The sequence below is a fragment of the Lontra canadensis genome, unplaced genomic scaffold (assembly GCF_010015895.1).
Source record: "Lontra canadensis isolate GAN:19392208 unplaced genomic scaffold, GSC_riverotter_1.0 scaffold1, whole genome shotgun sequence".
NCBI classification, from domain to species: Eukaryota; Metazoa; Chordata; class Mammalia; order Carnivora; family Mustelidae; genus Lontra; species Lontra canadensis.
This window is the reverse complement of record NW_022630995.1, coordinates 25,994,334-26,005,364: the sequence shown is the minus strand read 5'-3', so window position 1 is coordinate 26,005,364 and position 11,031 is coordinate 25,994,334. Positions and strand designations below refer to the sequence as shown.

At 43.9% G+C, this 11,031-nt stretch overlaps 1 non-coding gene across 1 annotated transcript; it reads right to left on the bottom strand.

The window, feature by feature from the left end:
- Positions 1–10,012: 10,012 nt before the first annotated feature.
- On the bottom strand, positions 10,013–10,134 carry LOC116871898. Its single transcript, XR_004383556.1, has one exon. It is a non-coding gene; the product is annotated as a small nucleolar RNA SNORA26 (small nucleolar RNA).
- Between the last annotated feature and the right edge of the window lie 897 nt (positions 10,135–11,031).

Sequence of the window (11,031 nt, the reverse complement as noted above, 5' to 3'; positions counted from 1 at the left end):
TCTTTCTTTCTTTCTTTCTTTCTTTCTTTCTTTCTTTCTTTCTTTCTTTCTTCCTTCCTTCCTTCCTTCCTTCCTTCCTTTCTTTCTTTTTCTTTCTTTCTTTCTTTCTTCCTTCCTTCCTTCCTTTCTTTCTTTCTTTCTTTCTTTCTTTTTTAGATTTTATTTATTTATTTGACAGAGATTGAGATCACAAGCAGGCAGAGAGGCAGGCAGAAGTGGGGGGGTGAGAAGCAGGCTTTCCACTGAGCAAAGAGCCTGATGCAGGGCTCAATCCCAGCACCCCGAGACCATGACCCGAGCTGAAGGCAGAGGCCCAACCCACAGAGCCACTCAGGCACCCTGAAAGTTCCTACACTTTCTTTACTGCTGCATTCTTTAATGGTTATAGCACACGGTCTCCTCCATTCATCCTGGAGGGAAAGGGAAGGGCTGGGTAGTGCAAAGCCTTGGAGTGAGAGACACTCGGGTTTCTTCAGACTGGGAGCTCAGATAAGGGAAGCCTCTCAGAGGTACTATGTAAACTGAGATCTCAGTGACTAGAACTCAAGCTATGTGAACATGAGGATGGGTGGGCAGCATGGGCAGCCCTCTGCCGCCTTCTAGAGCAAAGATCCCAAGGCAAGAACAAACTTGGAGGATTAATGCAGCAGATCATACTGGGGTTTACAGGCTACTTGCGGAGTATGGATTTTATTCTAATTATGAGGCAAAGTTCTTGGAGACTTGCAGTAGGGGAATTATGTGAAAGTGTTTATTTATTTCTTGAGTCTCCTTTGCCTAAAGCACAAAGAATGAATTTTGGGATGGGGGGGTCAAGATTAGACCCTGAGAGTGGGGAGGGTTGCAGCCATCCAGGGTAGAGGACTCCATGGCTGGAATTGGAGTGATGCTGGCTGGTATTGGGATTGTATGAGGGTAACAGAATTGAAAGAATTTGCCGATGGGCTGATGAATGGCATCATTCAAGGGGAATGGCAAGGTGAAGGAGGAGGAAGGAACCAGGCATACCTCCTTGTATTGTGTTGTACGGTTTACTGTGGCTTTTACCAAGTGAAGGTTTGGGCAGTCCTGTGTGGAACATGTCTGTCAGCGTCATCTTTCTAAAAGCCTTTGCTCACCTCATGTCTTTGTGTCACATTTTGGCAATTCTCTCAATATTTCAACATTTTCATTATTATTATATTTGTTACAGTGATCTGTGATCAGTGATTATGACTCACTGAAAGCTCATTTGATCTTGGCCAAAAGGCCAAGAAGCAACGACTCACTGAAGAGGGCTCAGATGACGGTTAGCATATTTTGGCAAACAAGTATTTTTAAATGAAGGCATGTACACTTTTTTAGACATACTGCTTATCACACAATTGGTTAATAGACCACAGCAGAGTGTAAGCATAACTTATATATGCACTGGGAAACCAAACAATTCATTTGATTTGTTTTACGGCAATATTCACTTCATTGCAGTGGTCTGGAACCGAACTCACATTATCTCCACAGTGTGCTTGTGGCTGAAGACCCTCTGACTTCTGGCTTGAGGAGCAGGGTGGACAGTGTCATTGTGCATGGAGAGAAAGAAAACTGGAGAAGAAACAATGTTTGGGGAAGGAATTGGGGGTTAAGTTTGGCCGTATAGAGATGCCTATGAAGAATCCAGCAAGAGATGACAATAAGTATGGATACATGAGTTTAGAATTGAGTGGAGAAATCAGGGTATGAAATACAGATGTGGGAATCATTGGCATGTAGACACTATTTAAAGCCACAGTGTCAGGCAGAGGACACTGGTCGAGGTTATTATGTAGATAGAGAGGGACAGAGGGCCTAGAACCACACCCAGGACACGCTAACACTTAGAGAAGGAGCACAGCAGGATTGGCCAAGGGGTACCTAATTGGAGGAGAAAACCAGGAGAATATATGTTTTGATTAGGGTTCTACGGAGAAATGAACCAATAGGACACACACAAGTGTGTGCGCGCGTGCACACACACACACATTTATTACAGGAATTGGCTCACATTATTAGAGCCCAGCAAGCCCCAGCATCTGCAGAGTGAGTTGAAAAATTGGAGATCAAGGACAGCTGATGGTTTAGCTTCAGTCCAAGTCCAAAGCCTTGAGAAGAACCAGGTGAGCTGATTGTGGAGTTCCCATCTGAAGGCCAGCAGGCTTAAGGTCCAGGAAAATCTGGTATTTTAGTTCAACTCTGAAGGCAAGAAAAAAGTTGATGTCCCAATTTGAGGGCAGTCAAGCAGGAGAAATTCTTGCTCATGGAAGAGGCAGGCCTTTTGTTCTATTCAGGCCTACTGACCTCAGGGAGAAAAATTTACTTTAACACAGTCCACTGGTTTAAATGGTAATCTTCTCCAAAACATGCTCACAGAAACATCCAGAATAATGTTTGACCAAATATCTGGTGACCCCATGGCCCTGTCAAATTGACACAAAAATTAACCATCATAGGGTGACTCAGGGAGTATTTGAAAAGAAAAAGTGGCCAACTGTTAAGAATGGCACTGGGAGATCTGTTAAGAACTTAGTAGGACCACTGACTTGGCAAGATGGAGGACTTCAGTGTCCTTGATGTGACTAATCTCATTGGTGGATAGAAGTGTCGTTGGAGAGAGTTGAGAGAAGAAAGTGAAGCTCAGACAGTGACAGGTTCAAGGGTGCTTCATGGGAAGAGAGGGAAGGCAAAGTGTCGGTAACTATAGGGGTAGGTTGGTGAGATGATAGCCCATTGGTCTAATTTCTTCCATTTCTCCATGAAGGATGAGGCAAAGTCATCAAATGGGAATGTGTATTTATTTGGGAAGAGAGTATAAGATTATTCTGAGGAAAGGGGAGAAGAGAAAGTAAGATATAGGTGTTCAGGAAAGTAGAAACTATAGAATTGCTAGGCAGTGTTACTTTTGGATTTGTGATTGTGAACTTAGTGAGACCTGGCAACTCATTTAAGCATTAGATTCTAGCAATGCTCTGGTGCAGGTGTGAGCCAGGAGTAGGTGGATGGTTTGGGGCAGCATGGGGTCAAGTGGGGTAGGGAGGTCGGGAAGGGGGAGTGGTAAGGTAAGGGGTGAGGGTCAGCAGAGCTGGCACTTGACCAGATGAGTGTAATGGAGGGAAAGAAGGTAAGAGAAAAGAATGTGAGCAATACTGAATTTTATCATAAGCTAAGATTTGTTGACTGAGAAAATCATCCATACTTTCCTTAACAATTACTTTTATTACATGTTTACCTACAGTTGTTATTACTATATAGTATGTATTTTTTTTTAATGTTGAGTGGGCATCCTCTTAATCTTTGATTTTTGCAGATCTCTAGGTTTGAAAATCACAGTCTACAAAATTGTTGCAAAGTAATAATGCAACTGTTCCTCCTGAAGTATTTCTTTGCAGGAGTACTGACTTCTGGTTTGATGGCTACATTTAAATACTCTATCTTCTATAAAGTCGCAATGTAATGATCAGAATAGAAAGTATTTGTTTCCCGTAGTCCATCTACGTAACATTAGAATTGAGTGAGGAACTGACTTTATTTCCTTTAAGTAATGTAAGTGGTTTTCTTGATCACTTCCATTTTGTACTTAGATTATCTAGATCCAGTGATGGATCAACTTTTAAAGAGGTATCTATATACCTATACATTTATGGTTTATATATACCTATACGTATATGATAAAATAGTTTATTGTTTCAGGAAAAAATATATAGGTTGATATGAAAAGTTGGGATTTAGGAACGAATGGTCAGGAAAGATTCTTGAGGCATCTTTGGCGCAAAAAGGTGGTTTTATTACAGCACAGGGACAGGATCTCTGGACAGAAAGTGCTGCACGGGGTTGTGAGGAGTGGCTGATTATATACTTTCAAGATGGAAGGGGGCTAGGGATGGTGTAGGTCTCTAATGAGTCTGGAAGCAAGGTTTCCAGGACCTTGACAGACTAGCTGTTGTTAGGAAAATATCATTTATTACTGTCCAGTAAAACCTTAGTCATGAGACTCTTCAGATGTATATCAGTGGGCCATATGCTTGGAAAATGTTTGCTAAAATATCCTGGAGGGTAGAGACAAAGAAGTTTCTAAAGGGATTTTTTACAGGATCATGGAGGTCAGGTTAATGTCAAACTAAGTTTACCTTTTACCTCTAGCAATGTATTAATATTGAACAGCTAAGCTCCTTGGAGAAGGTCACTCAGCCTATCCCAAGTGCTGATCAATGGGTTGTAAATTTTAAGGATGTTTAATTTTTTTCTATATTTCTTTTGCCTTTGTTCTCCACATCATAAATGTGTTGGGGAAATCAGTATGAACTAATTTATTTTACCATGTCTAGACACAGAAATACAGGTACTGGTATATACATGGGTTCACGTACACAGATCTTAGTAGCCGTGGCAATGAGCACATTTTGTGCCCTGATTTTGGTCTCTAAATAACATTATCAGCAAAAGGAACTATGGTTTCTTAGAAAATGACTGGTTCTAAGGCTGTGCAGGAAACATATAAGATGAGGCTAGAGCATCATGATGTTCCAGAATGTAAGTGTTTAACTGAAAACACAGAATGGGCATATGTCAAAAGGATGTAGGAACCTACTTTGAAGAGCACTCAGGGGCCAAAGTTGGGATAATCTGAGCACTAGGAGAAATGATGGTATTGCATTACAGCCTAAGAATAATGTGGATATCCCTGAGTCCATACTGATAAAAATGACTGAAATAAATCTGCCATACAGTAGAATTTAAAGTAATAAATGTAGAAATAGAAAATCACCATTGAAAGACCACGGTAATAATTGCAACAGAGGAAAGATCTACTACTGAATGCTACAATTTTGTGAGTTAAACTTTAACGAGAAACAGGACATTTGCATAATACTTCAACTTGGATGTTTTCCATTCATTATAACAAAACTTCTAAAATGGTACAATTTGCAAACAAAACACTTAAAAACAATGTTTTTTGGAGAGCCATCCTAATCCTATTTGTAGGTTAAAATGTTCAAATCACTCACTGTTGTTAACAATCATTCAAAGGATTACTCTTAATCCTAAAAGAATTGATTACAATGGCCCTTGATTTGCAGTATCTTTCATTGAGTCTCAGTAAATGTTGATAAACAATCCAGCAAATTGCTAAAACTTGAGCTAGCTAATAAATAATAAACTCCTTTCCCAACCAAGGTATTGTGTTCTATTGAATAATGACAGATATTTTTCTTATAAGTTTCAAATATAAAAAATGTCTTTGTGTCCATCATTAGTAACTTGAAACTATTTTTCCAGGATTCTCCATCCTCTACAAACTTTACATATGGAAACAGAAAACCTTCTTATCCTTTAACCCAATATTGTATGGTTTAACATATTTCAAAGCCACTCATGCTATTTGATAAGACTTCATCTGCCCAACAGACATCTCCTAAGACTCCAAAAACTGCACTCTTATTTCAGTTTTCCTTATAACTTTATTCCTACTCAACACTGTGGAATTAATGGGCTCAATAAATACATGTGCATAGTATTTGTGAGGTTTCTGATATACCTGAATACTCAAAGGGAAACAAAGCAAGCCAGGACAAGAACTCCCAAATCTAATAATCATCTTTATTCAAACGTTTTCAAATTTAAATCTGACAAGAGTTAATGCAAAAGTTCAAATCTTCCAGAGGTTCACATTAGTTACACGTGCACCCTGACTTACATGGAGCTAAGCAATGCCCATGGTCAACTGTGAGGGCTTGACCTGCATTCGTTCATCTTTACCACAACCCTCTTCACTGTGATTCAACAAACACACCTGTCTTTGTGGAGCTTACTGTCTAGCAGGGAACAGACAACAGGCACACAACAGATAATCTAGTTTTGTCTTAAACCTCCTTAGCAGTGACCAGGAGCACTGAATCCAAGGGTCTGTGGCCATCAACCTTCTCCTAAAATGAAATAAACAAGACTCATTTTTATAGCCAAAAAAGAGGGGTAAGCAGTATTGGCTCAACCCACCCTCTCCTGTTTATCTCCATTTTATGGAAGAAAACGGACGTGATTGTGAATCTGGATTTCTTCTCCTAACGCTTTCCCTCAATGGCTTTGCACTTCTGCCCCTCTAATATAGCATCCTACATGCGTTATCTACCATACGATCCACTTACCATGCTCGACACCGAAAGCTGTGTGCTTACTTTAATGGTGTCTCCGGTTTCAATGCCAAGAGTTCAGCTGCATTTTGTTTAACATACACAGGAAAGCAAGTGATTAGGACTTCTGCCCATAATATGGGTTATATTCTGTGCATAATAAAACCACCCAGGTTTTATTATGCTCTGTACCACTGGACTAGTCTGTTCCTTCAATCTTTTGACATTACTATGAGCAATAATCCTACCTCTAAGGATGTATCCAAAATTACCGGATTATTTTTGCATTATTTTTGCATGACTTCAAAGAACAATTTTCTCTAGGTTGTCAGTTTGTGAAAATGTTCATCAGGTTGTTTATATTCAACTTTTTAAAAAGAGGTGGGACTCTCACTGCCCATGCCCCTTAATATAATCACTTCCATTAGCTTCTGGCTCATCTATCCTTCCTGAGTGGTCTACTTGCAAAACTGAGAAACTACACATATGGAGACATATGTGTAGTTTCCGCTATAACATTTGTTATTTCCACTGCTTTATGAAAGGCAGCACACCAGACACCCTGTTCTGCATCTTGCTCTTATTTTTGGTAATGATACCCTTTGAGTTTATTCACCTGCCAAATGGGGGAGGATTCAACAGAAAAATGGAAGGACTTCACCATGGGCTGGGGTAGATGATGTGTTCAATATAATGAAATGCTGCCTTGTCCCTACAATCCTCCTCCCTGCCGCTGCCCATGGGAGACCAGAAGGCTAACCCTCACACCAGATACACTTCCCTGTGAGACTGGAGATCAAATGCACACAGATCAGGAGAGCACTCCAAACCCTTCCAGTATCAACGGTTTATAGCGTTCTCCTGCAGGGAAATAAAGAGAGTCTTCGGTTCTTAAACATACCAGATTTTAGATCCAAGTGGCTAGGGGCCTGTGAGTGTACAGAATAATAAGAGGAAAGTTTATTATATGGGATGTGGGAGTAGGCCATCCAGGGCAGCTGACGGAACAGTCAGGGATAAGGTTTTATCTACCAGCTTATGGGATAGTGGACAGGGTATCAGTAATGCTTCAGTTGGAAAGTAGGGAAGGAGCAGATAGGACTTATTTACACAGTTCTTCAGGTGTCCTGATACCAAGTCAGGCTCCTCCTTTACAAAAGGCTCCCCCGGAGAGGGGCTTAAGACAGCTGAATTCTCAGGAAGGCCTGCTTTACTCATCAAAGAGAAGTTTAAAGTAGGCCTCTTTCCGCAGCTGCTGTTTATTCAGATGTTCTCGGTTGAAAGTGGTCTTTATGCCCTCCTGGTGGGACTAGCCTCCTGAGTTCCTTGTTTGAAACCTGACATGAAGCTTCATGAGCAAGCAGCCCAGTGGACTGCCATGAAGAGGAGGCTTAGGCTGGAACTTTGAAAGTAAGAGATCCGTGAACAAAAACACAGATCAGGGCAAGGATAAAAAAGCAAAGCACAAATCCAAACACATGGCCCCAAGGGCCACTGAACCAGTTTCTCATGCCTGAGAATAGATCAGTCCAATTAAATCATAATTTGCTTGTTGGATGTAGACTGTTGACATGTTCCTTCACACGGTTCAGAAGAAACAGGACTTCTTCTGAGTTATGCTCACCTGGGGGCAGCATCGTTTGCCAGTGATCGTACGTGCTTCTTGTTGAGCAGCCGGTAGATCCAGATGGTGATTCTGGAGTGCAGAGAGCAAACTGCTAGCTCCTGATGGGTGCGCTTCCAAGGGCTACACCGTGGTAGTGAGTTCTTGTTCTGTGACTTTGGAAATGTTTAGGATTGTTTCTTCTAGATGAGAAGTTCCCACACTTGGAGAAAGGGTCCTTATTGAATTGGTATTGTGAAAAATGGGTGGACTGTCTATGAGGTCTGGTTGGGTGATCTACGTGGTGCTGCTTTATTAAGGAGACTGTGTGTGTGATTTGGCTAGGACTTAAAATAGGGTACTGGGTGACGGCAGGCGCCAGGTGGCCAAGTCCACATGGCCTGACCATTTAGGTGGGAATTCCTTATATAAATCATTACCACCTAAGATAACAACACCAGGGTTGTTGTCCACGGACAAGGTGGTGAACATGTGAACATGTGACCCACCAGGCTGGCATGTGGTGCCCAGCATGGCCTCTGTCATTACTTATGTTGGCATGTGCACATGCCCACTTACATGTGCCTCTGTCAGCCTGTAGGAGCAAAACAGATCGCAAATATCTGGTATAGAAGAACTTTGGTTTGATTTTGGCAGTCGTAGAGATGGATGTCTTTACCTAACCAGGTCATTCCAGAATTTTGGGCCACTCATATATAGTCTTGGGTATTGGGCAGAGCAACCAAGGGAAAAGCCAAGCTATTCCACATCTCACTTGTGTGGCCTGCAACCTAGGAATATTGTTCAGTGGCCAGGCAAACATTTGCATCATAATAATCAGCCCTGGACTCATTTACAACATCTGTAGAAGGTCTGAAGGTGCCATCTGTGGAACCAAACCAGAGTGTCTAATTACAGTACTGTTTTAGTATGTTACCTAGGAAGGGTCCAGTGAGATTTTTATTTTCAATACAAAGAGGAAAATTTCCCTCCAAAAGCTTCATCTGAGTAAATGATAGACCTTGAGCCTCTGTAGAAGTTTCTTAATGCCAAGTAGAGTCATTTTGTCCTCTTGTTTGTGGATACGGTTCCCTTTTATACATCCACTATAGAGAATGGTTCCACCAGGTACTTGCGTGGGCAGGAACAAAAACTTGTTCAGTTCTTGTGCATTATACAGATGTTGATAAAACCGGCAATCAGATAAATTAGCTAAGGTGTCGGGGTTTGGAAGAGTGGTGGGAGTGGGTAATGGGGCTGTGCTAGAATTATTGAAAAAGCACCAAGGGTTAGCTGAAGCAAGACTCTGTTTGAAAGGGAGCCCATAGTGGAGGGACAGAGGGAGAATAGTTTAAGACAAGCAACCTCCAGCCAATCTTTCTGTAAATAAAAGAGGCAGGGTTTTTTTTTGTTTTTTTGTTTCTGTTTTTTCTAAAAGATCTCTAGGTCAGAGAATTTTCCAGGTCAGGGAGAAAGGCTTCAAGGGAAGATAAATGAAGAGAACATTCTTGATTCAAGATCTTGGACAAAGCTGCTTATTTCATGGTGTCATCTGCTTCTGGAGTCTGAGCAGGCTCTGGAAGTACTCAATTTGAGGTCATTCATAGGGACAGCCTTCTAAATGTTACCAGCGTGATGATCTGGAACTAGCTTGGGTGTGTCTCATGGGAATCCTGGAAGATTTTAATTTTGATGACAGCGTAGATGGTTAACAGCATTTCCTAAAGTCTGTCCTAGTGAGCTGATAATACAAGTTTTCTTCTAAAAACTTTGGTGTATACTCCATCTCCTGGTACAAAGGTATGGCGAGGCTTGTTAGTAAGTGAAGACTGTGGTTTTTTTTCACCTGTTGATGATATGCTCCAACAGTTCTTATATATAACTAGTCTACATACTCAATTGTTCACTCAAGGCCCCATATGCTCACCCAATCCAGGAATGGAAGGTTTTTACATGTCAGCAGGCATGGGGTGACCAAAAAACCATTTCAAAATAGGTCAGTTTTCAGTATTCTGGATCTGGTGTTTCTACCAGGTGAAGTCTGTCTCCAGAGGCTTTATGACCTTTGTCACCCAGGGTTTTCCGACGTTCTCAATTTATAGTTTTTATGTCATTCTAGTAGGTTGTTCCTGCCTTCGTGATAAATGCCAACACTTCCACTGAATGTACCATCAATGCTAAGGTTAAGTTTGATTTCATCACTTGTGCTCAGAGCCCTGTTAAAATATCACCAGGGTGCTTGAACTGAAAGAAAATTTCCCTCTGGTTCAGCTGTGACTCCAGACAGGATCCAAAGAAGAGTTCTACAGTCTCTTCCCTGGGTTTTATGGAGACTTACTTTACCCTTCCGTGTTAGCCTCTTAAGGCACTGCGTCAGCCTTAAAAGGGCACAGGGAAGGTCCGGTGGGTTTTCTACAGGGTTCTCTAGGATCCCTGCACTCCTCTCATCTATCCCCTGGATCTCAGCGCTTTCTCGAAGAGTCCGAAAACCCACCGGAAGCAGCTGCTGTGCCGGAGGAGCCCGGGAACGCGCATTCGCCCATCCGAAGGGCCAGACAATCTGGGGTCCACTGAACCGAACACGTGGGTGCCCCGGTCGCCACTGGCCACGTGCTCCGGGCCTGGGTCCTCGCATTTCTCTCCAGGACGCGGACCTACCTGCGCGTAGAGCTCAGCCCACGCAGCCGCGCACACGTCGTCGGTGACAAACTCTCCGGTCCCCGGGTCGGGCCGGGCTCCCGCAGGCGCAGGCGGGCCGGCCCCGAACCCGCTACGAGGTGGCCGCGGCGGCGCCCTGGGGGAGCAAAGCACGAGGTTGTTAGGGCGGCGGCCCCGGGCGCGGGGAGGCCTGCGGGCGGCTCCGCGCGGCGCCTGTGCCTCGCGTGGCCCCGGGACGGGCTGGGCCGCCCGTCCCCCGGGCCTCGGAGGAGACTGCTCTACCCCTCCGTTCTGGCCGCCGGGAGCAGCGGAGCTCCGGGCGGGCAAAGCTCGAGGGGACGCGGGGCGAGCGCAGCCCCAGCCGGGCCCGCAGGCCGGGCGCCCTCCCCGCCACAGGGGACCTGAGCTGAGTCACACTCACCTCCCCGGTAGGCGAGACGAAAAGGTTAGCGACAACGGTCCCCGCCAAGACCCCGCCAGCTGCGCGGGGCTGCAAAGCGGTTTGGGAGGGTGGCCCATCCCCGGGAAGGGGGCGGGGCGGGAGCAGGGGGCGGGGCGAGCAGCCTGTCCTTGGGAAGGCGGGGGCGGGGCGGTGGGGAGAGCAGCCAATCGTTGGGAAGGCAGGGGCGG